The 10,578-nt window shown below is 46.3% G+C and overlaps 1 non-coding gene across 1 annotated transcript; it reads left to right on the top strand.

Annotated features, from left to right (window-relative positions):
- Nucleotides 1-6,767: 6,767 nt before the first annotated feature.
- Nucleotides 6,768-6,839, top strand: TRNAA-GGC. The gene has a single exon. It is a non-coding gene; the product is annotated as a tRNA-Ala (tRNA).
- The last annotated feature ends 3,739 nt before the right edge of the window (nucleotides 6,840-10,578 follow it).

Raw genomic sequence — 10,578 nt, forward strand, 5'->3', positions numbered from 1 at the left:
ATTAGGAAAAAAAGATGTCTTTTAGAAAATGGAAGTCCAACTTAACTGATGAAGAATACCAGAGAGAACACAAATGGTGGCAAAAGAGAAGCAAGTTAGCTGTAAGGGAGGCAAAAAAGGATTATGAGGAACGCATGGCTGCGAACATCAAAACTAGCAACAAACAGTTCTTCAAGTACATCAAAAGCAGGAAGCCAGCTAGGGAAGCGGTAGGCCCGTTAGATGATGAAGGAACAAAAGGTGTGCTAAAAGATGACAGGGAGATTGCAGAGAAGCTGAATGAATTCTTTGCATCTGTCTTCACCCAAGAGGAGGTGAGGAAAATTCCTGCACCTGAACCAAGCTTCTTAGGAGGTGAATCCGAGGAACTAGCGAAGATCCCCACCCCCCCCCCCCCCCGCCCCCCCCCCCCCCCCCCCCCCCCCCCCCCCCCCCCCCCCCCCCCCCCCCCCCCCCCCCCCCCACCCCCCCCCCCCCCCAAACCAAGCTTCTTAGGAGGCGAATCCGAGGAACTAGCGAAGATAGTGGTAGACAAGGAAGAAGTTCTGGCAGCCATTGATAAACTAAATGCTACCAAATCCCCTGGCCCAGATTGCATTCATCCAAGAGTTCTTAAAGAGCTCAAGCATGAAATTGCTGATGTTCTCACATTAATATGCAACTTATCCCTGAAATCAGGCTCCATCCCTGAAGACTGGAAGATGGCCAATGTCACACCAATCTTTAAGAAAGGGTCTAGGGGGGACCCGGGAAATTACAGGCCAGTCAGTTTGACATCTGTTCCTGGTAAATTAGTAGAATCTATCATTAAAGATAAAATTATAAAACATGTAGAAAAGCAAGACCTGCTGAGGAAGAGTCAGCATGGCTTTTGTAGAGGCAAGTCCTGTCTTACAAACTTACTAGAGTTCTTTGAGGGTGTAAACAGACATGTGGATAAGGGGGAACCAGTGGACATTGTCTACTTGGATTTCCAAAAGGCTTTTGACAAAGTTCCTCACCAGAGACTGTTGAGAAAACTCAGCAATGAAGGAATAAGAGGGGAAGTCCTCCTATGGATTAAAAACTGGTTGAGGAACAGGAAACAAAGGGTGGGTATAAATGGGAAGTTCTCACAATGGAGAGATGTAGGGAGTGGTGTCCCCCAAGGATCCGTTTTGGGACCAGTGCTCTTTAACTTATTCATAAATGACCTGGAAGTAGGGGTGGGTAGTGTGGTGGCCAAGTTTGCAGATGATACCAAATTATGTAGGGTGGTAAGAACCACAAAGGATTGCGAAGAGCTCCAAGCGGACCTTGATAAATTAGGTGAGTGGGCTAAGAAATGGCAAATGCAGTTCAATGTAGCAAAATGCAAAGTGATGCACATAGGGGCAAAAAATCCAAACTTCACATACATGCTACAGGGGTCAGTGCTATCAGTCACAGACCAGGAAAGGGATTTGGGCGTCTTAGTTGATAGTTCCATGGGAATGTCAACTCAATGCATGGCAGCTGTGAAAAAGGCAAACTCTATGCTGGGGATAATTAGGAAAGGAGTTGATAATAAAACTGCAAGGATTGTCATGCCCTTATATAAAGCGATTTGGGCGTCTTAGTTGATAGTTCCATGGGAATGTCAACTCAATGTATGGCAGCTGTGAAAAAGGCAAACTCTATGCTGGGGATAATTAGGAAAGGAATTGAGAATAAAACTGCAAAGATTGTCATGCCCTTATATAAAGCTGTGGTGCGACCGCACTTGGAGTACTGTGTTCAGTTCTGGTCGCCACATCTCAAAAAGGATATTGAAGAGATAGAAAAAGTGCAGAGAAGGGCGACGAGGATGATTGAGGGACTGCAGCACCTTCCTTATGAGGAAAGGCTGCAGCGTTTGGGACTCTTTAGTTTGGAGAGGAGACGTCTGAGGGGGGATATGATTGAAGTCTATAAAATTATGCATGGGGTAGAAAATGTTGACAGAGAGAAATTTTTCTCTCTTTCTCACAATACTAGAACCAGGGGGCATTCATTGAAAATGCTGGGGGGAAGAATTAGAACTAATAAAAGGAAACACTTCTTCACGCAACGTGTGATTGGTGTTCCCCCCCCCCCACCCCCCCCCCCCCCCACCCCCCCCCCCCCCCACCCCCCCCCCCCCCCACCCCCCCCCCCCCCCACCCCCCCCCCCCCCCACCCCCCCACTGTAGTCCATAACATCTGGAGGGGCGCAAGTTTGACACCTGTGATATAGACTGTTTGGACCTTTGATTCAACATATGTAGGTTGAGAGTGGAAACCGCACTTGGAGTACTGTGTCCAGTTCTGGTCACCGCATCTCAAAAAGGATATTGAGGAAATAGAAAAAGTGCAGAGAAGGGCAACAAGGATGATTGAGGGACTGGAGCACCTTCCCTATGAGGAGAGGCTGCAGTGTTTGGGACTCTTTAGTTTGGAGAGGAGGCGGCTGAGGGGGGATATGATTGAAGTCTACAAAATTATGCATGGGGTAGAAAATGTTGACAGAGAGTAATTTTTCTCTCTTTCTCACAATACTAGAACCAGGGGGCATTCGTTGAAAATGCTGGGGGGAAGAATTAGGACTAATAAAAGGAAACACTTCTTCACGCAACGTGTGATTGGTGTTTGGAATATGCTGCCACAGGAGGTGGTGATGGCCACTAACCTGGATAGCTTTAAAAAGGGCTTGGACAGATTTATGGAGGAGAAGTCGATTTATGGCTACCAATCTTGATCCTCTTTGATCTGAGATTGCAAATGCCTTAACAGACCAGGTGATTGGGAGCAACAGCCGCAGAAGGCCATTGCGTTCACATCCTACATGTGAGCTCCCCAAGGCACCTGGTGGGCCACTGCGAGTAGCAGAGAGCTGGACTAGATGGACTTTGGTCTGATCCAGCTGGCTTGTTCTTATGTTCTTATGTTCTTAAACAGTATATGTGTTTGCATATATGCCCTGCCCCCTTACAATACACACACACACAGGAAAGGGATTTTATCATTATTTACTTACTTACTACATTTATACCCCACCTTTCTCTCCAAAAGGAACCCAAGGTGGCTTACATAATAATCCTCTCCATTCTATCCTCATGACAGCAACACTGTGAGATAGGCTAAGAGTTTGTAACTAGACCAAGGTCACCCAGGGGGTGTCCATGGCTGACAGGGGATTCGAACTTGTTTCTCCCAGATCCTAGTCTGACTCTAACCAGTATACAACCCTTCTTTTCTATTGTAACCACCTCTAAAACAGCATAAAATCAGGCTAAAACAGGCTATTTTTAAAAAATGAAAAGCGAGCAGCAGGATAAGGGAACAAGGGTTAGCAATGGGTGGGCAAAATGGTGGCTCGGCTTGTAGCAGGGTAATCAGAGGCGCCTTCCGAACAGAATAATGCAGAATAATGCACTTTCAATCCACTTTGCATCTGTGTGAAATAGCAAAATCCACTTGCAAACAGTTGTGAAAGTGGATTGAAAGTGCCTTACTCTGCATGTGCGGAAGGGGCCAGAAAGAAAAACCTTGCTGCCCCGTGATCATCTGCGGGGAAAGTGGAACATGCTTGATGGGCCTCAATGGTCGTTTCCCCATTTACCTCAACCACCCTTTGCTGCGCGCTACTCTCAGCACGCATCATTTCTGGCGTGCTCCCGGGCTTCCCCACGACCCCGCGCTCTCCGCGCGCCTGGCTCTGCGCGGGGTCATCAAAAGGCGCCGTTTGGAGGAGCACCAGGAATGACGCGCGCTGAGGGGGCGCGAGAGCGGCAGCGTCGGGGCGGCTGCGTTGTCGCTGCCCCTGTAGTGGGGAGTGCCGTGGGACCCCGCGCTACTTGGGGAGAGTAGCGCGCAGCAGATGGTAAGTGGGGAAACGACCAATGTTAGCATCTTTCAAAAATTAGAAAGTGAGACTCATTCTGACTCAGGCAGGAGTGAGCTGTCCAGCACAGATCTGCATGTGATGTTTAGACATTTTGCTAACATTCTGGCAGCAGAAGCGACGGCAGGCGGGCAGCAGCGCCTGGCCAATGATGTCATCCCATCAAGTGTTTCGGCGCTGATGCCGCTTACCGGCGGACGATCGCTCAGTTGTCGTTTGGATAAGGATCCTGCACACAGGCAATCTTTTCTTGTGCCCCCGTCTTCATTTGTGATTCCTCTCTTTATACTAAAAAGCCCTTGCAAAAAATTTAAGGAACAGCTCAAATGCAGATCCATAAAACAGCCTTCCCCCCCCCCCAAAGAAACAACAACAAACATTTCATCGTAAAACACCAAAAATCAGAAAATGGTACCTGTGCAGTACTTACTTATTATTTGACTTCTACCCCACTTTTACTAGCTAAGGTCTGAGATTGCAAATGCCTTAACAGACCAGGTGATTGGGAGCAGCAGCCGCAGAAGGCTGCTTTCACATCCTGCACGTGAGCTCCCAAAGGCACCTGGTGGGCCACTGCGAGTAGCAGAGAGCTGGACTAGATGGACTCTGGTCTGATCCAGCTGGCTTGTTCTTATGTTCTTATGTCAAGGTGGCTAGTGAACACTCTAAAAGCCTGCAATCAACAGTAGAAATATAAAGGAGTTGGCAAGAATCGACAAGGAACAGACCAATCAATCTGGAGACCTATTCAATAGCTACCAATTGGCCCCCGTAGCAAAACAGATTCAGCAGTTCACAAGGCCAAAATCAAAGGCCAGGATACGTTTCCTACGAAGTCTGGGAATGCACAGTTGATCATGCCTCTGTGCCAGTTTCATGTCTCTTAACCTGGGCATTTGACAGAAAACTAGTTCCAGGTAATATTTAGAGCCTACGGGTGGACGAAGTCCCTTAGATATTCTGGTCCTGTAGTGCTGTGAGTTTTCTGGGTTGTATGGCCATGTTCCAGTAACATTTTCTCCGGATGTTTCGCCCGCATCTGTGGCTGGCATCTTCAGAGGATCTGGAGAAAATGCTACTGGAACACGGCCATAAAACCCAGAAGACCTACAACACTCTAGTGATTCCGGCCACGAAAGCCTTCGACAGTACATTTTGTCAGTCTCATTCCTGTGTTGCTTAAAGTGTGAAAAGGTCAACGTTGAGCTGGGCCCAGCCACATATTGGCAGCCAACAACGGGGAAAATTTGAGTGAAATATGATCTCAGCAGGCTGCAGTTAGAACCCTAGCAGCTGCCACAGGTGGGGCCTTTCCTCACTATCGGAGAGTTTATTTTGCATGCAAAAGGTCCTCGGTCTATTTTATTTGTATATATTTATTTATAGGTTCAGTCCTCAGCAACAGAGAGCCAGTGTGGTGTAGTGTTTAAGAGCAGGTGGACTCTAATCTGGAGAACTGGGTTTGATTTTCCATTCCTCCACATGAACAGCAGACTCTTATCTGGTGAGCCAGATCCCCACTCCTACAGATGAATCCTGCTGGGTGACCTTGGGCTATACCTTGCTCCACATAAAGACCTAAGTGGAATTGTGACTCTATCCGTCATTTCCTCCTGCCCCCCCCTCCTCTTCTTGCTCCACGCCCCCCACTTGTTGCAAGCCTGGTCCAAACTAGACCGCATGACGGTCTGATTTAATATGAGACAGGTTCATGTGCAGAGTGTTGGAATTTCCAGCCTTGCTTTGCATGCAGCAGCAGCAGCAAGTGCAGCATGGAATTCTGGGAAGCTGCACGAACATTCTAAAGGTGACAGTTAAAATCCGTTGGTAGTGTTCTGTTCCCTCACCACACACTCGGGTTCTGTTCCCTCACCACACACTCGGAGACTGCCTGACTGACTAACTAAAAGAAAGATGCTCTGTATACTGCTGTAAACCAAATGATATATAGAAAGTGCTCTGACTATAACTATAAGATATTGTAACACAACCAAACTGTAACTAACCATGAGCCCTGCATGTAACCATAATTTTTTCTTTATGTAACCTACTTATCCTTGGCCAGATCAATCTCCATTGGAGACTTGGGAAATAATATATGACAGCACCCTGTGGCTTAACAAACAAATATGAAATTGCTTGAACAAATTAACAAACTTTTAACCTTAACACAACTTTCTATCATTTAAGGATAAATAATAGTGAATATATAGTGAATATATAGTGAGTGTATATATACAGCACAACTCAATTGTACAAAATCTTCAGTGCTTTGTAAAGAAAAAGCACTCAGAACAGTCACCACCACTAACAGTGTCCAGTAATGAAAGAATAGCAAGAAAGTCCAAACTATTAATAAAGCAGGTCTTCTTTCTCTCATCTGGCCTTCTGCATCTGATGTAGCTGCTGCAGGTCTTCCCTCAACTTGGGCCTGTAAAAAAATAAGTCATTCCCTCAATTAAGCTGTAGGCCTTCCTTCTCCTGCTGCAGGCCAGATCAATATAATGTATATACTGTATGTTTTCTCTCTCAGTTCAAGTAAAGTTCTGCTTATGTTATTATGAACTCCTGAGGTAAAACGGCTGGTCTTTTGAGAGACAAACTATTCTAATTTGACGTGCCGCACAATCCACATTTCTGCTTGTTACTTTGCTTGACAGGATTATATATACCAAATTCGCCTGTTGCCCTTCACAGAGAGGGGCCATGGTTTAGTGCTGGATCATCCGCTTGCCCAGGTTCAATCCACATCATCTCCAGTTGAAGTAGGTGATGTGAAAAACCTCTGCCTGAAGACCCTGGGGAACCTCTGACTTCTCAGTGGGCAATGCAGGCTCCAATAGACCCATGGTCTCATTCAGTAAAAGGCAGCTTCATATTGTGGGTTGGGGTTGTGGCTTAGTGGTAGAGCATCAGCTTGGCATGCAGAAGGTTCCAGGTTCAATCCCCGGCATCTCCAGTTAGAAGGACCAAGTAGGAAGTGATGTGGAAGATCAGAAACCCTGGAGAGCAGCTGCCAGTCTGAGTAAGACAATACTGACTTTGATAAGCCTGGTGGTGTGATAGGTATAAGAGCCAGTATGGTGTAGTGGTTAAGAGCAGGTAGACTCTAATCTGGAGAACTGGGTTTGATTCCCCACTCCTCCACCTGAGGCTTATCTGGTGAACCAGATGTGTTTCTGCACCCCTACATTCCTGCTGGGTGACCTTGGGTTAGTCACAGCTCTCTCAGAACTCTCTCAGCCCCACCTACCTCACGAGGTGTCTGTTGTGGGGAGAGGAAGGGAAAGGAGCTTGTAAGCCACCTTCAGTCTCCCTTCAGGAAAGAAAGGCAAGGTATAAATCCAAACTCCTCCTCCTCCTCCTCCTCCTCTTCTTTCTCTTCTTCTTTCTCTTCTTCTTCTTCTTCTTCTTCTTCTTCTTCTTCTTCTTCTTCTTCTTCTTCTTCTTCTTCTTCTTCTTCTTCTTGTCAACTTCACATGTGTTTGTGTGTTCATTGGTTTACTGTGTATACCTTTGTTCTGCTAGTTTTAGCTCTTTTTGAGGTTATTGTTATGTTCTATGGTGCATTGGTGGTTGTAAAATTATGGTTGCCGATCTGGGTTGTCTTATGATTTTTCTGTGAATGGGAGACTTTCTTGGGAGACCAGTTGCTAGGGGGCGCACTGGCCACTCCCCCCCCCCACAACACCACACAGCCAAAGTCATGGCCAGGAAGAGACTGAGAAGAGACTCTTTCTAAATTCCAGTCCTTGACTCTGTTAACAAGATTGTAACTCTACAGGTAAAATGCCATGGGAGTCATCATTAACCAGGGATTAGGAGCTTATCAATCAGGTGATGCAGCGACAAAAAAGGCTAATGCGATCTTGGGGTATGTCAATAGGGGCATAGCATACAGATCCCAAGAGGTGGGGAGGGGCAGCTTGAGAGCTTGCCCCAGGTGCCATTTTCTGTAGATTTGCCCCTGCTCCTGTCCAGCTCCCAACCAGGGCTGACCTTGCTTAGCTTTAGAGATCTGATGAAATCGGGCAAACCTGGGGCTGTCCAGGTCAGAGCATTAAGAACATAAGAACAAGCATTGACATTATCACAAAGTTTTAATTGTGAGCTGCCTCCAACGGGGCTCTGAAGAGGCGGCATAAAAATGACCTAAGTGAACAAATATCTAAAAAAATTGTCTGCACGTATACGATTGAACGGTTAGACCTCACCTGGAATATTGCGTACAGTTCTAGACACTGCAGTTCAAGAAGGACATTGACAAGCTGGAACGGGTCCAGAGGAGGGCAACCAAAATAGTAAAAGGTCTAGAATACAGGTCCTACGAAAAGAGGCTTAGGGAGCTGGGGATGTGTAGTCTGGAGAAGGAAAGGTTAAGGGGAAACATGATAGCTGTGTTTCCCCTCAACGTTTTGAAGGGATATTTGAGGGGATGCCCTGTCGAAGAGGGATAAAGCTTGTTTTCTGCTGCCTCAGAGACTAGGACACGGAGTAATGCATTCATAAGAACATAAGAACATAAGAACAAGCCAGCTGGATCAGACCAAAGTCCATCTAGTCCAGCTCTCTGCTACTCGCAGTGGCCCACCAGGTGCCTTGGGGAGCTCACATGTAGGATGTGAACGCAATGGCCTTCTGCGGCTGTTGCTCCCGAGCACCTGGTCTGTTAAGGCATTTGCAATCTCAGATCAAGGAGGATCAAGATTGGTAGCCATAAATCGACTTCTCCTCCATAAATCTGTCCAAGCCCCTTTTAAAGCTATCCAGGTTAGTGGCCATCACCACCTCCTGTGGCAGCATATTCCAAACACCACCCACACGTTGCGTGAAGAAGTGTTTCCTTTTATTAGTTCTAATTCTTCCCCCCAGCATTTTCAATGAATGCCCCCTGGTTCTAGTATTGTGAGAAAGAGAGAAAAAATTCTCTCTGTCAACATTTTCTACCCTGTGCATAATTTTATAGACTTCAATCATATCCCCCCTCAGCCGCCTCCTCTCCAAACTAAAGAGTCCCAAACGCTGCAGCCTCTCCTCATAGGGAAGGTGCTCCAGTCCTTCAATCATCCTTGTTACCCTTCTCTGCACTTTTTCTATCTCCTCAATATCCTTTTTGAGATGCGGCGACCAGAACTGGACACAGTACTCCAAGTGCGGTCGCACCACAGCTTTATATAAGGGCATGACAATCTTTGCAGTTTTATTATCAATTCCTTTTCTAATGATCCCCAGCATAGAGTTTGCCTTTTTTTACAGCTACCATGCATTGAGTTGACATTCCCATGGAACTATCAACTAAGACGCCTAAATCCAATTCAAGGTGCAGGAAAAGAGATTCCACCTAAACGTTAGGAGGAACTTTCTGACTGTCAGGGCTGTTTGACAGTGGAATGCACTGCCTTGAAGTGTGGTGGAGTCTCCTTCTTGCGGGTGGGGGGGTTTAAAGAGAGGCTGGATGGCCATCTGCCAGGAGTGCTTTGGTTGTGTGTTCTTGCATTGCAGGGAGTTGGACTGGATGGCCCTTGGGGTCTCTTCCAACTCTATGATTCTATGATTCCAATGAGCCCCTGTCCTAGAGATTGTCAAGACCTGTTGCTATGGTCTTGCCATGTCTCCAAAGTAGACTGGGAGAAATGACAACCCAAATCCCTCTGCTTGGCACATAAAGTATAATGGTTACTTGTTGCTGTTTCTTGCATGTGCTTGCACTGGTTATCTCATTCCTTCACCTTGAGGAGCTCTGTGTCCAGCAAGTGGCTTTGGTTTTGGGAAGCTCTGGTCGGGGGGAGGGAACTTGCAGGGGAATATAGCTACTGGTTTGCCTGGAAATTCTCATTTTTGGCAATCCTAGGTGCCTATACTATTCTCAGCTCTCAGTCAATAAAAATAGATTATGCTAACAATCGTGTGTGGCTTATTGGGGAGGCTGATAGACACAACAAAGATAGCTCCTCCTTCAAAAATGGGACCAAGACTTCTCTATGGTGGCCCTCCATGGTGGAATTCCCTTCAGCTATAGCAGGGGTCTTCAAACTATGGCCCTCCAGTTGTTCATGGACTACAATTCCCATCAGCCCCTGCCAGCATGGCCAAGTGGTAGGGCAGATGGGAATTGTAGTCTATGAACATCTGGAGGGCCATAGTTTGGAGACCCCTGAGCTACAGTAATCAAGCTACTATTTAGCCACCATGTATACTGTGTTTCACATAAAGAGGTTAGTTTGGTCAAATTGCAGCGGTTAAGAAAATTGCATGCTTCCGCATTAGAATATAGTCCCAAACAAAAGTGAGATTTATTCATTTCTACGCGCTGCCTTTGTCAAAACCATTATTTTGTTGAACATGGTACTTTGATATAAGAGCATTTGTGCCAAAATGTATTTTTACTTTCAAATGGATTGGGGGTGGGGGGAGCAGGGCTGGGTAGGCACTAGGATCCAGTACAACAAAGAAGTTCCGGCATGGTCTGTTCTGTGGTGGAGGAATATGCAATCGACTATCTTCATTATGTGAAACAGAGTATAGAACCTTCTTTGTTTACCCATAGTCTTGGCAGCATGTTGCTTGGAGGTTTGTAATGCCGATCTGTCATTTCATCTGTTGCTTAATTCAGCAATGATTTGCTGCAATTCTTTTAAATGTTGTTGTTTGTCAGTCATCTTAAAAAGGCAGGAGATATGCTTTTTACATAACACTGA

The sequence above is a fragment of the Sphaerodactylus townsendi genome, unplaced genomic scaffold (assembly GCF_021028975.2).
Source record: "Sphaerodactylus townsendi isolate TG3544 unplaced genomic scaffold, MPM_Stown_v2.3 scaffold_1423, whole genome shotgun sequence".
In the NCBI taxonomy this organism is placed as follows: domain Eukaryota; kingdom Metazoa; phylum Chordata; class Lepidosauria; order Squamata; family Sphaerodactylidae; genus Sphaerodactylus; species Sphaerodactylus townsendi.